At 38.5% G+C, this 19,124-nt stretch overlaps 1 long non-coding RNA gene across 1 annotated transcript in view; it reads left to right on the plus strand.

Moving 5' to 3' along the window:
• LOC139939325 (uncharacterized) overlaps nt 1-19,124 on the plus strand; it is a 64,484-nt gene that overhangs the window by 37,176 nt on the left and 8,184 nt on the right. The gene's annotated exons all lie outside the window — the stretch shown is intronic.

A 19,124-nucleotide genomic window follows, 5' to 3' on the forward strand; every position in this document is an offset into this window, starting at 1 on the left:
CGGACATCGGAGTCGGGAGAAAATAACGGGAAAACCCACTCCTGTTTTCGCGCGTTTCGCCGTGTCATGACATGTGTTTATAATAAATCCGTAATTCTCGTTAACGAGAATTTATATTGTTTTACCGTTTTCTCAAAAAGTAAAGCATTTCATGGACTAATATTTCAAGAGAAGTCTTTCACCATTACCTTCTGTAAACCCTGTAAATTATTTGTAAATCTGTGAACTTTTTTTTTTTTTGCTGTACCGAAAGGGTCCAATGGCTTTAAGGCCATTGGACACTTTCGTTAAACAGTATTGTCCAAAGGCCCACACTGTGAAAATTTAGGCTCAATCGGTCATCGCAGTCGGGAGAAAATAACAGAAAAACCCACCCTTGTCTCCGCACGTTTTGCCGTGTCATGACATGTGTTTACTATAAATCGTAATTCTGGTTGTCGAGAATTGATAATTGTTTCAATGTTTTCTCAAAAAGTAAAGCATTTCATGGAATAATATGTAAAGAGAAGTCTTTTACCTTTACCGTCTGTAAACCCTGTAAGTTATTTGTAAATTTGTGATTTTTTTTTTCTGTTCCGAAGTGTATAATGGCTTTAATAAATAAATAATAATATGAATAATAAGTCATTTTAATGTTGCGCTTTTTATCTTCGGGCACCTCAAAGTGGATAAATCATTAATATTTTCAGACGGATTAAAAAAAAGGTTGAACTATTAAACCCATTTACTTTACACCCGGTAAAGGAATTACAGGGTGCTGCGGCACATTCAGCTGCCCTTGCAAGAAACACTGGGGCAAACACATTCTCTTCGCGTTAATTGTAACTGACTTTGTCTACATGCATTACACAACACATAGAACTCTCTGCATTACATGCCGTCTGAAAGAAGACACTCTATAATGTTTAAGTGTCTTGCTTAAGGACACAAGTGTAAGAACAGGACTTGAACCCCAATATGCCAATCGGAAACACCAGAGCTTGAGATCAGTGCGCTTAAACGCTCCGCCACAACGATCCAATGGAATAGCATGCATGGAAAGTTTTTCTGGCCTGTAAAGTGTACAACAACTTACTTTTCTCGACTTGCTGTGGCCAAGCGAGACAGCAATTGGTTGACTTCATCTTTGGATGTAAGCAGCTCTGTCTGGACAACTTGAGACGGGGAGAAAAAAAAAGTCGTTCACATTAATTGATGGCATTAAAAAAGTGTTTTAAGAAAGTCAGCTGGCAAGTCTAGACTTAACTTGAATTTCTTTGTTAACTTTAATTGTTATAATTCGTTGTGCTTTGTTATGAGTTGCCAGGCTTGGCTTAATGGTGGATAATAATAAATCCTGTAAGGGGGAGGGTTTGTTTGGTCTTTTATCGTCAAAGTGTTTTTGAGAACCAAATGACCAGCCACATTGAAAGTAACTTTCTGACAGGGTTCTCTTGTATTGTTTCTTAAATTTTTTAGTGCACCAGCCGCATTGGGGGTTGTTCCTTGATGTATTTGCCTGCCCAGCTGGGTTGCTCAGTACTTTGCTTTCAATACTTTCACTTTTTCGCTGTGTTCTTCTTTTGAAGAAAACGTATAGTTTGCTCTTGTAGATCTTCTGCTTGTCCAGTTTGTAAATGTTTGTTGGCAAATAAAATAAAATAAAAATTAAATTAATTTATATGGAATTTATGTGGAGATTTGAAGAACAGCAAGCAATGAAGCATTTGTTGTTCAGTCCAGATAAACAAACATAAGACCTTTGCACACAAAAAGGACCTGGGATCCACTGCCCTGAAAATATCTTGTGACAGCGAGTCTGCCAGGGTTGTGGGAGTGCTGGTCATTAATTAGAGACACACGATTTAAATATCACATTTGAGAATATTTACCTTCCAATCTAGCTTTGGCTTCTGTGTCTTTAGCCTCAGCAATCTTCCGATCAAGATCACCCTCTTGCTCCTTTGGGCTGACGGATGAGCTGAGCAATAATTAATCACATCATTATTTAGCAACACTTAGTATAAACTAAACCAGTTAAAATTGCTTAAGTCAGTTCTTAACACAAGTCAAGACAAGACATTACAGGGAATGTATCACCATGGGCAAGTCATAAGTCATTAAATTACAAGACAAGTTGAAACCGAAGTAATATGTCAACAAGGCAATTCCACCGGATATCTTGTAAAGACGATTTCATTAAATCATAGGTCAGTTTAGTCATGCTATACAAAGTAAAACACAGCAAATTATCAAAATTTACAAACTTTCACATATACCCAGGGCTTGCCCTTGACTTTGTCAGTGACTACAACCCCGGCCAAAATGCTTGGGCCACCCATTCGCAACGTGGCTATAAACATTCTCTCCCTTGTCTCCCCCCCCCCCCCCCCCCCCCCCCCGCTCAATGTGAGTGCAGATCGCACGACAACAGGGGGCCTTGGTGCAGGGGCCCAACGGCAGGATTGTAGACTGCAGGACCAGTTTCTTATTTCTCAAGTTCACCGGCTTTTTCACCAGTACATATTCAAACAAAAAATAGGTTGCCACCAGGACCACTTGCACTGGAGACTTTGGATGGGCCATCTGTTTTTACCAGAATTTAGCCACCAGACCACTGTTAAAGGAGAACACTGATACCTTTGCTCTTAACTTTCAAATGTTTTGCCTTGAAATTGTATGGTTTTCCCTGTATGTCGTGAATTAATACGGCCCGCCTTTTTATTTTTGAGGTCAGGTTTTTTACTCCTTAAAATGGCCGACCGTGTTAGTTCGCAAAGTAAAAGGAAAACCACGCAATTTCGAGGCATATTTGTTTATTCTATTTTTAAAATATCTTTCTAAACAGATCAACTGATAACAACTGGTTTCAAACGCTTTCCATGGACCAACTCGACCGATCCAAGGCAACGTGTTCCTTTAAACTTACCATGTCTCCCCACTTTCACCTGTTCGCCCTCTCTCAAGGTTGGCTATCTGTTTGCATATCGAGAGACAGCAAGTAAGAATGTTATCACGGAAGGTACTAGAGAGGACATGACTGTTGACACTGAACCTGTCATTTCAAGTGTTAAAATGTTGTGATGTTTTAAGAAAGGGCAAGGTTGGAGGAAATAGCAAATTGAGATCCTTGTCTCATGTGGCACCTCGAGGATGGGTGGGATATGCATCTCATCTGGCACCTCGAGGGTGGGCGGATGGCGGTCAGAAATGTACCCCATTTCTAGTTCAAATGAAGACTTCTACTTATCCAATTATTTATGCTTTCAAATAATAACAATAATAGTAAAGCGCTTTTTCCAGCAGTTGCAAAGCACTGCAGTAAAACAAATGAAAACCACAGAGGAAACATATTAAACATGTTTAACAAACAAGTGAGTTTTAAGATGCTTTGTTGACTTGGAAATGGAAGTCACATTGGCCATTAACGAACGAAGTACTAAGCTCCAGAGTGCAGGAGCAGTGCAGTTTCACAAAAACTAATTTTGCACACTTCAATATGTTGATCCTGTTTGTTGTTGTTAGTGCCCACTTGTTTGTATGCTTGTTTTCATCGTAATTGCTTGAATGAGTGGATGTGAACTTGCTTGTTCTCCGAGTTTCTGTAAACAATATTGCTTCTTGGCAGTGTACTTTGTTTCCTTGCTTGTTTTGCCTGCTTGAGAGTCTGATTGCTTACTTGGGAGTCTTGTTACTTACTTGATTGATTAGTGGTTCTACTAACCCTTTCCCAAATTAGTTTTCCACCTTGCTTGCTTCTTTGATTGCTTCTTGCTTACTTGAATGCCTGCTTCCATACAGGTTTTACCAGACTGCCTACTTGTCAATCTAATTGTTAACTTAATATTATTGTCTGCTTGCTCATCACAATGGTGGTTACTTTTCAATTGTTAGTGGTATTTCATATAGACTGTTGTGCCTACTTGCTTACTAGCAATCTGCTTTACTTGCTTAGCCTTTTTGTAAGTTGTTAAGCTTATCTTACCTCCTTTCTTGCCTTAGCTAGGCTCTTCTCTAACTCTGCTACTTGAACTTTGTACTGAGCGGCAATTTTGGTTGCCTCTCTGAGCTCACCCTGTCATGGAATAATAAAAATTATACTTTTTAACACCCAGGCAACCATAACATTTATTTTGGTTCGTAGACCATAAAAACGTTAATTAGCTTGAACTATATGCACTTTCCATTTCCATTTCAACCTGTCATGGCTTTAGACTAGTGCGGAGTAGTTCAAGAATAACAGGTGTCCTGTTGAGACACACTTAACAAACACGAGTAGGCCTATATTTGTTCGTAAATTTAGATCAAATTTTTTTAACACAAAATTCAAGACTCTTTCCTCTCAACGGGACCTGCAAAAGAACTTCTAGCTCTTGTACTTTTTTTTCTGCCACAGGTGACAACTAAAAAACAGTTTCCATAAAGGTTTTTGTGACATATGCCGGATGTAAGCTCTCAATTAATTAACTAAAAAGAAAAAAAACATTTTTCAAAAGAATAAGAAGAAAGCTTGGGACATATATAGTTTTCATTGCAGTCCTATAAACTGTGTAAAATGAAATAAAGATCATCATAATTTGATGTCCCCAAAAAGAAAGAAATGGGAGCAGCTGGTGTTTTGGGGTAGAGCAGAAAATTATGTTTCTAAACAATCAAAAACTGTATAAAAAGTACAAGAAATTGTATAAACTTATATGAACAAAATGAGGCTTAAAATAAAAAGCAGGGCCAAATTTATGATGCTGTTGAGCAGAAAATACTATTCTTTGCTGAGAATTTTTTTTAGTGTTGCACCTGTAAACTGTACCGAGTTTAGCCTTGTGGCAACCAGTTTCTGTCAAGGAATGTTTTTCTGTGCTTACCAAGTTGATATGAATTTGGGCTCGGGTTGCTTCACCACATTATAAAGAGTTTGTGATAAATCATTGTGCAGTGGGCAGGGCAATTTCGTAAAGCTGTTTAGCAGAAAATACATACTGCTTTCTTTGCTAAGCAAACAATTAGTTTCAACATTGTAAACTGTCAAGCATTGTGCCTGGTAACCAGTTTCTGTTTCTGTGCTTAGCAAGTTTTTATATGCTTACATGCATTATAGGGACCCATGTCCCATCACCACATTATACAGAATTTGTGTTATATCATCGTGTGCAGGGGGGCAGGGAATCGGACTAAGATTTCCTCACCAGGCAATGGCTTCATACAACAATAAGCAAGATTGATGAGCTACTGCTTATCTTAAGAAAACCTTCAATGAGTTTATCCTACCTCCTCATAGTGTCAAGACACTATTATCAGTAACCTTAAAATGTGCTCTAAGGGTGTAGCTCCCGGTCTTGGAAATGTTTGATTCTAAATTTGAAAGTGCATGGTTTTTATAAATCCATTTTCACGATGCTCTATTCCCTAAATGAGAATGAATTGCTTTATCCCCAGGTCTACCCCCGGCCTGCCTGGACAAATGTGGAGTCTGGTTCAGTGGTAAAACCCTTGGGTATTTTTAAAACAAGTCTGAACCCTGTAGAATAGGGACCTATAGACGGGGACAGTAGGGTTACAAAAAAAATGGGCTGCCATAACAGTGATGGGTCCTTCCAGTAGTGGGATCTTCTTGAGCTAAATTTTGTCCAACCTTTAACTGGCCAGTCGCTACCACCCACGCCGATCAAGTCACAGGGTTCCCGACGAGGGCAACAGACTTTACGTCTACATGCTTGATCCTTCCTGTCTTCATAAACATACCAGATGTCCTTATCAACAAATTCTAATCTTGTGATAATGGACAAATTTACCTCATCAAAACGCTTCCAAGTATAACTATCTTTAACATGTATAATGTGGAATCTTAGAAAGAAATCAAGACGTGTGGATTGGTTGGTAATTTCTGGATTTGATTAAAGTTGGACTGATCTCTGAATGACTAAGGTGTGAATGTTGGACCTCTGCCGCAGTACTGAAACGAGAATAACCAAATTCGGTTGAATCCAGATTAAAGGGAAGGTACATGTTTGGTAATTACTCAAAACAAATATTGCCATAAAAATTTACTTGGTAACGAGTAATGGAGAACTCATTGATAGTATAAAACATTGTGAGAAACAGCTCCCTCTGAAGTACCGTAGATTTTTAGAAAGAGGTAACTTCTCACTAAAATAATAAAAGACTTCTAGCCAGAAGTCTTTTATTCCTATCTGAATGCACACAAATTCGTTCAACAAGGGTGTTTTTTTCTTTTCATCATTTTCTCTCAACTTCGATAAACCAATTGAGCCCAAATTTTTACAGGCTTGTTATTTTATGCATATGTTGAGATACACCAAGTGAGAAGACTGGTCTTTGAAAATTACCAAACGTGTACCTTCCCTTTAAATCTTAGAAAGAAATCAAGAACACGTGGACAGGTCTGTCATTTCTTGATAAGACGATTCCAGGTAGGCTCATCTCTGAATCACCTGGGTGTGAAAATTGGACCTTTGCCTAAGAATCGTTACGGAAACGAGAATAACCACATCCGGTCTAGAATCCAGACTCAATTTCCTACTGTTTATATATACACACAAAACACACGCACACACGCTTGTGCAAATCCACAATACCCTCGGTCTATTCATATAGGTCAACCTAACTGATGACAGCTGTCAAAGTAGATAAATAAGTCGCTTCCTCGCTTACCGAGAAATAACCATGGCGACTGTTTTCAAACAAAATTATGTTGTCACTCGACACAAAAGACCACTTGTTATGAAGCACAACAGGCCATGGAACTTTGTGAATCCCACAAGAACAAGATGCGTGTCAAGAGTCGTGTGATGAAATAAAAAAAGGTACTCACTAGGTCAAGTTTGCCGACACTATGACTAGGTACGGAAATTCTTGAAAAACATTTAAACCCCCCTTCCTACTCAAACGTTGATTTAATTTTAAATTTTACACAGGTTCAGAAAAAAAGCAACAAAATAATTAAAAACTATGAACAATTCAAATAACTTTATCTTCCAGCACGCGCTAGTCCTCCAATCAGATGTTCAAACGGGAGTGTGATATCAGGCGATAACTTACTCCCAGTTTTTATATTGCACTCTGTATATTGTGAGTGTCAATGCTTCACGCTCCGCATGCGGTCAGTGCAAAAAGTAACATTCTAAACTTAGTGCTTGCAAAACCCAAAATAAAAGCATAACCTAACCTCATTGACTTAATGAGGCTGGAAGATAATTTTGTTATCAAAACTTATAATAGTTAAAAATATACTGTCTTTAAAGGCAGTGGACACTATTGGTAATTACTCGAAATAAATATCATAAAACCTTTCTTCATTAAGAGTAATGGGGAAAGGTTGATAGTATAAAACATTGTGAGACACAGCTCCCTCTGAAGTGACGTAGTTTTCGAGATAGAAGTAAATTTCCACGAATTTGATTTTGAGACCTCAGATTTAAAATTTTAGGTCTCGAAATCAAGCATCGGAAAGCACACAACTTCGTGTGACCATGGTGTGACAAGGATGTTTTTGTTTTTTTCATTAATATCTCGCAACTTTGACGACCAATTGTGCTCAAATTTTTACAGGTTTGTTGTTTCCTGCATATGTTGAGATACACCGAGTGAGAAGACTAGTCTTTAACAATTATCAATAGTGTCCAGTGTCTATAATTCTACAATAGCCAGTGGTGTAACAAGATAACAAGGGGGGTGGCAGCAGCCTCAAAATTTCGAACACTCTGCTCCTCTTCAGGAGAAAGAGTAGTATACTTTTAGCAGCGTCTATATCAAACCATGGCTCTTTTGAAAGTCAATACCCCTCCCATAAGAGGGTTGTACCAGCAAGTTTACTAGTTATGTTCCTTTTTTTCCACTCCATGTAAAGCCTCAAACATCAATCACTTACAATGATAACCTTTTCAACCTGTTATGCTTTGTTTACTTGTTTAACTTACACTAATTATAGTAACCAATGGACATCTTTCCTTTTGTGTATGGCAACACGATTTTTGAGAAAGGAAGACAATTGTATTTGCGTGGTAATCTAAAATAGCCTTAATGTCAAGGCGAAACTCTTGTGACGTCCAACAGATAAAAGGATTAGTGTTAGATCTGTGTCTCCTTTGCAATTATAAGCACCTATTTTCTCAAAACAAAAGGGCACTTTGTGCTACTCCTCATCAAGCAGTTCAGCGAAAAAGAAGTTTTATATCTGGAAAGCAGTTCCTAAAAAGGTTCTTAAAAAGAAGGCAACTTAAGATGAGGTCTAAAAATAAGGAAAAACTTAGTTGAATTACCTTATTAATTAAACCTTATTTTAAAGGAACACGTTGCCTTGGATCGGACGAGTTGGTCTATAAAAAGCATTTGTAACCGTTTGTTATTAAATGCATATGATTAGAAAGATGTTGTAAAAGTAGAATACAATGATCTACACAAATATGCCTCGAATTTGCGTGGTTTTCCTTTTACCTCGTCGACTAACACGGTCGGACATTTATGGGAGTCAAATTTTTGACTCCCATAAATGGCCGACCGTGTTTCTTCGCGACGTAAAAGGAAAACCGTGGAATTCTGAGGCATGTTTGTGTGGATCATTATATTCTACTTTTAAGTTATCTTTCTAACCATATGCATTTTGTAACAAACGGTTTCAAGCACTTTTCAAAGACCAACTCGACCGATCCAAGGCAACGTGTTCCTTTAAGAGGAGACCACAGAGTAGGTATTTATTAATTGGCTTTATTTTTTTTAGTTTGGCCTAAAGGGAACATATACATTTGGTAATGAGTCTGAAAATTAATGGCAGTACAAAATATACAGCAGCTTTGGATAGTATAATGCACTTTGAGAAACTTTTCACTTCGAAGTAAAGTGGTTATGGAAAAAGATAACAGTTTCTATCCCCCAAAATTTTAATCTGAGTAGAGTTTTTCACAGTAATGCCTCTCAAATTGTGTATTCCAATTGCAGGTAACTCTCCCTGTGAGTGCATTACCCCTCCGGATTCAGGTTAGTTTCATTGATATTGACCCCTTGCACGCGCATCACACGCGGCGACTGTTCCAAGCTCATCATTTTGGTGGTCAATAGGTTTACGTGTAAACACGCGTCGCCTAAAATGCACACTTCACTGAATAACAAGACTATTCTGATGATGACGTCAGGTGAATTGGATCAATAGGATTAAATTAATCAAACAGTTCCAAAAGCAAAACAAAATAATACTTTCCCTTGAAGTTCTGGAGTTTTGTTCTTGAAAACATCCAGTTTGCAGAATTTCTATCTTTAATCTAATTTATAATAACAAAATATCTTCACCAAAGGCAATTCTACTTGATCAGTTAATCCCAAACTCCTAAACAGAGTGCTAAAAGTGGGGGACTAGAAACTGTCATAGCCCACATCTTTTTCATTGGCTAAATGTTTTGCTCATAATGGGCTCTGATTGGTTGGCTTATCGGTACATGTTTGCATTATTCATAAGAGGGACAGTTCTGATTAGATACAACAGGAACAGGGCAATTATTTACCTTTAATACATGTTTTAAGGTCTCAACATGTAAAAGCAGGCCTAAAATTTGGTTATTGAAGGGGCACATCAATTTACCTCTAAGGGCACTTCCAGGAAAAGTTTTATTTGTATTGGAAATTTGCAGAGGACACCACATAAAGGGCACCACTGCAATTACCAGGGGTGCATTGGGTTAATTATACAACAAAAACATCATTATTATTCTCTAGAAATCATTTCAAAAATATACAAGCTACCAATTTTACACTAATTCAAATTTCCTCCCCAGTCCCCAAAATGTGCTATAACTTTTATGAGTTGGTGTATGCAATGTTGTCTATTTAAAGTGTGACTGTCACTGAACAGTTGTGTGCACCATCAGTGATGACTGATGCTTTTGAACATTAGCTTAGGATTAGCCATAAGGCATTGGATATTATGGGCAGGCTTGATATACAACATTCCAGACGCCTCCCTTAAAACCCAAAAGGTTATCGTACACTATCTGCTTCTCTTGATCCCAGCTTTCTCTTAGCTGTCATGAAACATTTCCACGTCCAATGTTTCAGTTTGGCTTCCACATTTAGTTTTGCCTTTCTTCTATCAAATAATAAACCGCAAGGGAACCTGACTTGCAAAGTTTTACATGATGTGGGGTTGGACAAAGAAAATTGACCAGAGCGGCATTTGAACCAACACTTTGAAATGTGCCGGCACTCTACCAACTGAGCTAACTAGCCTTTTTTTTGCAAGATAAAGGGATTGTACATAGCAAATAATATACAGACATGAGATGGAAATCTCAAATTAGAACAAACTTTGAAATGAAAACAGTATTTGGTTAAAGTTCTTTAAATAAAGGGGTAACAAATAGGAAAAATGTTTGGATTTTTTAAATTGGGCATAGATAGTATACCCATGGAGTTCTACCTCCACGGTATACCCAAGGGTTTATAAACTAGTAGATCCTACCCCAGTTGGGTCATTACTGGACCAACAATCCCAGCCAAAATGCTTGGGTCGCACACTTAATGTTGTTAACCCCTGCCAGAGTGAGGGCCAACATTGACTGGTGGGGGGGGTGGGGGCTAGGGGGGGGGGGTCAGCGAGATATGCCCGGGATTATAGCAAGGTTAGAAGACCCTGTACATAATTCTGACCCTATATTTAGACTTTCCAAGGATTCCCAGGATATCTCCAACACAGGCACGCTTTGGGTCAATACCCTATCCCCGTTATCCCCCTTGATTAGGAAACATACCTCTTTTGTGTCACTACCTCCCCCCTATGCCCAACTCCCCCCCCCCCTCCACTGTCCACACCTCTATCCCAGCAGACCCTCCTAGGTATTTTCCTGAGCATTTCCGGCCATCTTAGTATCTCTAGCTGACTGTAGTAAACCAACATACATGTCACGTACATGAAGGGTATTAACCAATTTCCTCTAAGTAATTCAGATCTGGACTAATGCCAAGTGCTCGTGTCTTGTAAGTTGAAATAAGGCCTTGAAGAAACTTAGCAGCTAAAACTTCAACTTACTGAACAAAAAGACATCCTTGCTGGATTTTTTCCTTTCTTTTTTGCCATTTCATGTAAGAATGTAAATATCTTTAATTCAATAGAAGGAAGCAACTCATTGCAGCATGGACTTTTTTTCACCAGGTGCTTTTTTATTACTTTTTTTATTTTACTCTGATCCATAGAGATTACTTCCAATTTTTACATCCGCAAATATTTGATGATCAATCCAAAATCAACAACTGAGCCGTTTAGCTCCATTTTGGCAGTCTCCCTGTCAATATATTGATTCGGGGGAAGCAAGCTTACAACCTTAAACTGCCTTGTAGCCAGGGGGGTGGGGAGTGACCAGGGGAAGCCGCATGCAGCCACGGGGATCACCTAAAGGGGATGCAACTTGTTTTTAAAATATCAAATAATAAACTAATTGGGAAATCGATTGTGCGCAAAAGTTAACATTCCAATGGAACCTTTGACCAGTCCACTGGATGGTAAATTAGCACACACTGAAATACTGGAACCCAATTAGAATGTTTCCACTATTCAAACTTTAAAGATGTCTCTAAGTATGACCTACCAAAAACTATCCTAAGATCAATCATAATGGTGTCCTCAACACTTTCTAACCTTTGTAATAGTCTCTTTTTAACAATAGCCCCTTTAACACTTCATTTTAATCTGGAAAATCGCCATGTTAAGGACAAATTTTTAACACAGAGATACTCTGGATTAAGCGGAGTGTTCACACTTCACTTTTCAGAGCTAAAAAATCACTGGATTAACAAATCTTAAACTGGCTTAATCAAGGTAAAAACTGTTAAACCCTGCCCAGGACTAGGGTTAACCTGCCACTGTCGGTGTTAGTATGGAACTGGATTAACTTTTCTCTGGGTCAGATATTGTAATGTGAAAGGAATCTCCGTTTCAGTATTATTCCATGTAGAAGTCTTTTTACATGGTTGGCCAGTTACACGAGTCAAGGTAGTGTTAAAAGGGCTATGAAGACAAACTTTACAAAAATGGAATTATGTCTCACTTACCTGTGCACTGCATTTTTCATCCCTGGCCAATGAAAGCTCCTTCGTTTTCTCCAGAAGATCCTCTTTCAGTTCCTTCACCTCAATCTCAACCATCTTCACCAGCTGCTCCGACACCAACCTCATGTTCCTCTCCTGCTTGATCTCCGTCACCATTCCCTCAACCTGAGCCGGCTCACACACAAGATCTGCGCATTCACACAATCCAGTGCATAGTTTGAGCTCCGTCTGGGTCGCCGTTGTTCCAATACTAATCGGGGTTTCATACTCATTACAGGAGGTCTTATTCAGGCTGGTTGTGGATCCCTTATATTTAGAACTGTCCAGGAGGCTGGCAGCAGGGGTGTCCGTAATCTCCTCGTTTGGATCAACATACTCCCTCTCTACAGTGTGATTACGCTTGGATTTTTGGCCGAGCCCATTCTGCGTGGGGAGGTTAACATAAACCACTGGCTCTCTTGCTTTGTTGCGTATGGAACCACAGAACTGCAGTGGCGGTGGCACAACAACCATACTTTGACTCTCACCAAGGCGGATAGAAGAGTTCCCGAGATTATCAGTAGAAATGAATTCTGAAATTTCTGCATAGTAACCGGAGCTCTTGTTACTTACGACCGAGTTTTTCTGACCTTTTCTCCTATCTGCCAATGGGGAAACGCCTTTGTTCTCTAAACTGAGGGACCAAGAGTCGTACAGATTCTCCACAGGGGTGCAGTTTTTGGGCGATTTCGTCCGCTTCGGTGTTGAGGATCCGAGATGAGAGGTATTGAAGAATGACTTTCCGATACTGGATTCAGAGGACCCTGAGCTGGAATTACTGGAGGTGGAGGTTGCAGAGGTTCCGGAAGACGCAGATGCAGATGATGATGCCGAGGCTGCTGAGCAAGCGGAAGATGCAGAGCAAGTTGTGGAACGATGATCAGATGGAAATAGGCCAGCCGCTGAGCTCTTAGTAGTTTCTGTCTCTTTAGACATCGAGCTGTCAAGCATGGACACAGATCTTCGCTCACTAACATCCTTTACTACACATTTATCAGCTTCTTGTGCGGAGCTCTCTTGTTCGGCGATGCCTTTCTTCAGCTTGGAGGTTGGTTCAGCATCTTCATCTGTTGCCCCTTCTTTCTTCACTTCAGAAGGTGTATCTTTCTCTTTTTGTAACAGCAAAGACGACTGTGCATCTAAAGCTATTTTATCTTCCAAGTCAGGCCATCCTTTTCTGTGGGATTTATCTGCAATGCTTGACACAGTCTTATCAGATTTTACAGCTGGAGCTTCTTGGGATGTGGCGTCGGTTTCTTCTCCACCATGGTCTTCCGAGGCAGGTTCTTCTAGTAGAGGTGGCATTGTTTTACCTAGAGATGCAGTACATGGTTTCTCCTTGATATTTTCTGACACCAAAGGAGTTGGGTCAGGGGTCACTATCACATTCAAAGAGCTTGATTCTGCTTTTGGGGTCACTTTTACGAAACTTGGTTCTGTGTTTCCAGTAGGATGAGGCACAGGTTTCCTGGGGAAGTTCACTGGGGAGTATGGCTTCTTAAAGAATGTCCCTTCCATAGGAACAGTGTCATAGATGTGGTTCTCTCGATAGCCCGGCTTTCGTCTTGGAAGCGTTTTCGGGGGTGTCTTCGGCTCCAAGCCGCTCATAATTGGGCAATGTCCGATTTTAGCTGGTAAGGCGACCGGTACCGAAACAGACATGGTTAACACTGAAGTATCCGTAATTTTCATTTTCTTTCTAGATCCTGTGACTCAATTATAGTTGCTTTGTCTTTCCGCAAAGTTGTCACATAACATCCTGGTACTTGATTCCTGGTACTTCTCATCCAATCTTACTGATCATTCTTCCCTGTACTTTTCGTCCTAAGTCATCACATAACTGCTACCCCCTAAAATGGTGACCAGTTGAATCCAAAATGTCTCCTCCAGTTTTCGACAAAACGGTCTTGTCGGCTAGGCAGTTCAGACATGTGAATGTTTCCTGTGTAGTGTCACTTTGCTTTGGTCAGATAGGCCGCTGGATCCTATGACTCTGTTGCTGACCATGCGAGTGCTTGATCATTCTCTCTCTCTCTTGCCCCTCACGAGCAGCAATGATTGTGTCATTCAGTCTGAAAATCTCCTGCCATGTGATGTTCCTTGTCACTTGAGTCACTACCCGTGCCACCTGTGGGGGTGCGAATTAAAAAGTTAATGCAACCGTCAGAACAAAAGTCACGTAAGTGCCAGGACTGTCTTCTATTTAAGGCTGGGTTTTTTCTTGCCAAAACATGGGTCTATCAAAATAAAGCTGGCTTTGATTTTGAAAGTAAAATGTATGTCTCTATTGGTTTTAAATTAGATTATCTTACCAAGTGTAACATTGTTTGGGTCTCTTATATTTAGCAGTTCGTGCAACACCCGAATAACCATTTACTTCAATTGGAAATTCTTGAGTGCTGTTTACACAAACAAAGTTATTTGTTTGGTTTTGAACTAACAGAAAAGCAGCTCATGCGTTTCAAGAGAAATAATTAAGGAAACAAACTTTTCAATGGGAAAGTATTTCGGTCATGAAGCCACTCAATTGTTTTGATCCTATAAAAATATAGATGTCTACATCAAAACTGTGTAAATATCTCAATTCAAAAAGCTGTTGCGTTTTTAAAAGGGGATTACTGACTTCTCAGATTAAATTTTTGGGCCATGAAAACTGTTACCTTTTTACAATGCTTAATACTATCAAAAGCTGCTGTAGGCTTTTAAGCAACAGTTTTTATTGTCATTAATTTTAAAAGAGATTACCAAAAGTGTTAGTAAAGCATGGTAACACTCTCACAAATCTCTTTAAATTTTGAAGATACAAAACGTCCTTGGTGAGTTTTCATCAACTCAGCCCATGTTAATCAGAACAAACACCTCTCTTTCCATTGCATTACAACTGCTCAAGTCTGCAGCTAATCTGGGAGATAAAAAAAAAATCACTGATCAGCGCTGGTGAGCAAAACAGACACCTGCCCAACTTCTTAGTCTCTCGTTATAGCTTTATCCTGGAGCCAAAGCCTTTCATTTTCTCAGCTGTATATTGACTGACTCATAGTTCGATTAAAAAAATACAAATAACTACAGTAAACGTTCATTTTAAAGAGCATTGTTGTATCAAGGGTTTCTCCTTGTAAAAAGTAAATTCTGAAGTCCCAAATCTCATTACTGCTTTGTGTTTCTTTGTTTTGCTGTCCTCTCATGTGCCCCTAACATTTTACTCTAGATGCGGTGCTGGATTTAACTTATTCTTCTTGTTAAAGGCACCGGACACTCTTGGTAAATACTCAAAAACAACTGTAAGCATAAAAACTTACTAGGTAACGATCAATGGAGAGCTGTTAATAGTAAAAAAGAATTGTGAGAATGGGCTCCCTCTGTATCTGAAAGCACACAAAATTTGTGCAACAAGTTTTTTTTTCTCAATGACACATTGAGCCCAAATTGCCACAAGTTTGTTACGTAATGCATATGTTGGGATACACCAAGTGAGAAAACTGGTCTTGACAATTACTAAACAAAGGCACTGGACACTTTTGAGCCCAATTGGTAATCGAAGTTGCGAGATAATAATGAAAAAAAAAACACCCTTGTCACACAAAGTTGTGTGCGTTTAGATGGTTGATTTCGAGACCTCAAATTCTAAATCTGAGGTCTCGAAATCAAATTTGTGGAAAATTACTCCTTACTCGAAAACTACTTCACTCCAGAGGGAGTCATTTCTCACAATATTTTATACTACCAACCTCTCCCCATTACTCGTTATCAAGTAAGGTTTTATGCTAATAATTGTTTTGAGTAATTACCAATAGTGTCCACTGCATTTGAGAGAAGGGGTTTGCCCCAGTGTTTGTGGCAGATTGTGCTAAATCAAGGTACTGCAGAAATGGGTCTTGTGATTAAAAAACTTTGCACACTCTGTCTTAAAACATAAATAATATCACTTTGAGACACTTGTAGACAAAGTGATTATTACTATTATTGTAAAAGTTGCTTAGGTTGTCTTTTATAACATTTTTGGGGGAGTAGTAGTTTGAACCACCAAACATACTTTTTTCTTTTAAGTTAGATAACCATGTAAAAGGTTTAAACTTGAAATTCTGGTAGTCAACAGTTTGTTTTGGACAGTTTGAAACATGCAACAAATTTTTTTGACATTTGATCATTTGACAGGACATGACAGAATAAAGAAAGCATTGGCTTATGTTTTGCCAATAAACTTTGTGAAAGCAAGTTATATTCACTCATTATCAAAGAAAATTAATTTATGGGTCACGTTGTGAACAGACTTAATGCCAGTGCATCACAGCCAAAACTTGGTGTTTGGAGAAAGTGGCGGTTGAAGTTGCAACTCTTTTGTCATACTGCTGTTCGAAGACTGCTTTCTATTTCTATTTAAAAATGTAATACCAAAACAAAGCTGACTTATTCTTTAATCCAAAACTGTCAATGTGTATTCAATCTTGCAACTTTCCTGATTGTTTATTATTTCCATAATACATGCATGACTTTGTGAAAATGAAAAAACGAGACATGAACACACTAGAGTGCTGTGTACAAACTAATGCATAAGTCGCTCAATGAAAATGCAAAACTTTAATAGGACAACAGATACATCACTATGTAAAAATGCATAGTCGTACTTAGCATGTTTGGCACCCTGCCAGCGCTATGTGTTTAAATTGCTAATGTTTCATGTGACTTTGTGGAAACACAAAATGGCAAATCTAGTAATATGTCAGTCATGTTAATTAGTGTAACTACAACATTTTTTGTTAGGTCCTGAAACTTGTTGTAAAAGTTAACAGTAAATAAAAAAAACAATAATTTGTCACCTAAACTTTTAACCCATTCATCATTTTGTGAAATGTAACTAATTGTATGCTCAATGACACAACGACCAACTTGATTAGGATTGGAGCCCCACACTCTTATTCATGACTCCATGCATCCAAAGACTTTTTTAGCAGACAGCTCTGCCCCAAACACTCATTTCCAGTTTGTGAATCTGGTCAATTTAACCAGCAAATGTAATCGGTTCTTCACACTTAAAAATCTAAATCAACCTGAACACAACCAGCAACGCCTTTTACTCTGAAACGACATCCTAAGCAGGTTCCATGGTGAATGAATAATATGATTCACACCATTAATTTCATCCTTAATGCTATTTGTGATTATCCAGAAACCCTTTAATCCAATTTAGCGAATCAATCCCTCGTTTATCCCTCCTCCGGATGGATGGGAGACCTCAATCAGGAAATCTCTTGGCTGAAATTGTAAGATTTATTTGAATTGATCCGTCAAATACAAGTGACATTTAATATCAGTCTTACTGTTCAAATGAAGAAATTCAATTGGTGTAATGGCAACTTCTGTTAAAGGCAGTGGACACTATTGGTAATTACTCAAAATAATTATTATCATAAAACCTTTCTTGATTACGAGTAATGGGGAGAAGTTGATTAAGCATAAAACATTGTGAGAAACAGCTCCCTCTGAAGTGACATAGTTTTTGTGAAAGAAGTAATTTTCCATGAAATTTGATTTCCAGACCTTAGATTTAGAATTTGAGGTCTCGAAATCAAGCATCTGAAAGCACACAACTTTGTGTGACCATGATGGGACTTGGGTGTTTTTTAATTTCACTAATATCTCTCGCAACTTCGATGACTGATTGAGTTCAAATTTTCACAGGTTTGATATATTTTATGCATATGTTGAGATACACCAACTGTGAAGACTAGTCTTTGACAATTACCAATAGTGTCCAGTGTCTTTAAGATACATGTAGGTTGGTTCAGGAATTGAACTATAAACCGTGTGCAGCACTCAAAAATTAACAATTGACCGCAATGTATTGTTGGACTGCAAGGCCAAGGCCAGTAGTTTAGTGTGGGGGGCTCAGTAAACTCAAGACCAAGCAAGTTCGGTGGATTTGTTTCTGAATTGAATAATAACACCTCACTATGTATTATCTTGAACAAATACAAAATATATTAAATGTGGAATTTGAGTCTGATAGCATTTTCAATTCTACTGAAACTATGGCTATACTTATAATAAACATAAACACCCAGTATTTGCCCAAACTGGCTCTTCTCCTATACAGCGTTTAAGCCCCCTATCATTTCTAGCAGTCTAGCATTCTCCTAAATTCACTGTTTCTCAATTCCAGTTCTCCTCAGAAACACAATATCTCACAAAAGAGATATTTCTCTTAAGTCTTATTGTACAAAGTTCTGATTAAAAATAATAATCTAAACAAACGCAAATTTTAAAGACAGAAACATTTAAATCAAAATTTATAAGGAAATGTGAGTCAGCCAAATACCTTTCTGAACTTTCTTGAGGTAGTTCTGCACAAATAACCTGAAACAAATTTCCATTAAACCATTGGCGCCAAAAGTTACTTTTTGCCCAAATTGTATCAAGTCATTGAGAGGATCACCACAGAAAGGAGTCTGTCTGTCTTAAGTCTAAAAGCGATCAAACCGAACCGACCTGACTGATCATGACGGGCTTGGAGTTTTGTCTTTGAAGGGGATAAGGACACTTTCATTTTGAAAACAGCACTTTCGTTGAAAGATTTTTGATTGGGGCATTAAGGTCAAGACAGGTGCAACATAGTCTATGTAATTCCTGGGCCCAATTTCATAGAGCTGTCTAAAGGCAGTGGACACTATTGGTAATTACTCAAACAAATTATTAGCATAAAACCTTACTTGGTAATAAGTAATGGGGAGAGGTTGATAGAATAAAACATGGTGAGAAACGGCTCCCTCTGAATTAATGTAGTTTTCGAGAAAGAAGCACTTTTCCGCGAATTTGATTTTGAGACCTCAGATTTAGAATTTGAGGTCTCGAAATCAAGCATCTGAAAGCGAACAACTTCGTGTGACAAGGGTGTTTATTCTTTCATTATTATCTCGCAACTTGAACGACCGATTGAAATCAAATTTTCACAGGTTTGTTATTTTATGCATATGTTCAGATACACCAACTGTGAAGACTAGTCAATTACCAATAGTGTCCAGTGTCTTTAACCAGTAAATGGTGCTTAACAGTTTTCTCCG

Source organism: Asterias amurensis, chromosome 7 (assembly GCF_032118995.1).
Source record: "Asterias amurensis chromosome 7, ASM3211899v1".
NCBI lineage: Eukaryota > Metazoa > Echinodermata > Asteroidea > Forcipulatida > Asteriidae > Asterias > Asterias amurensis.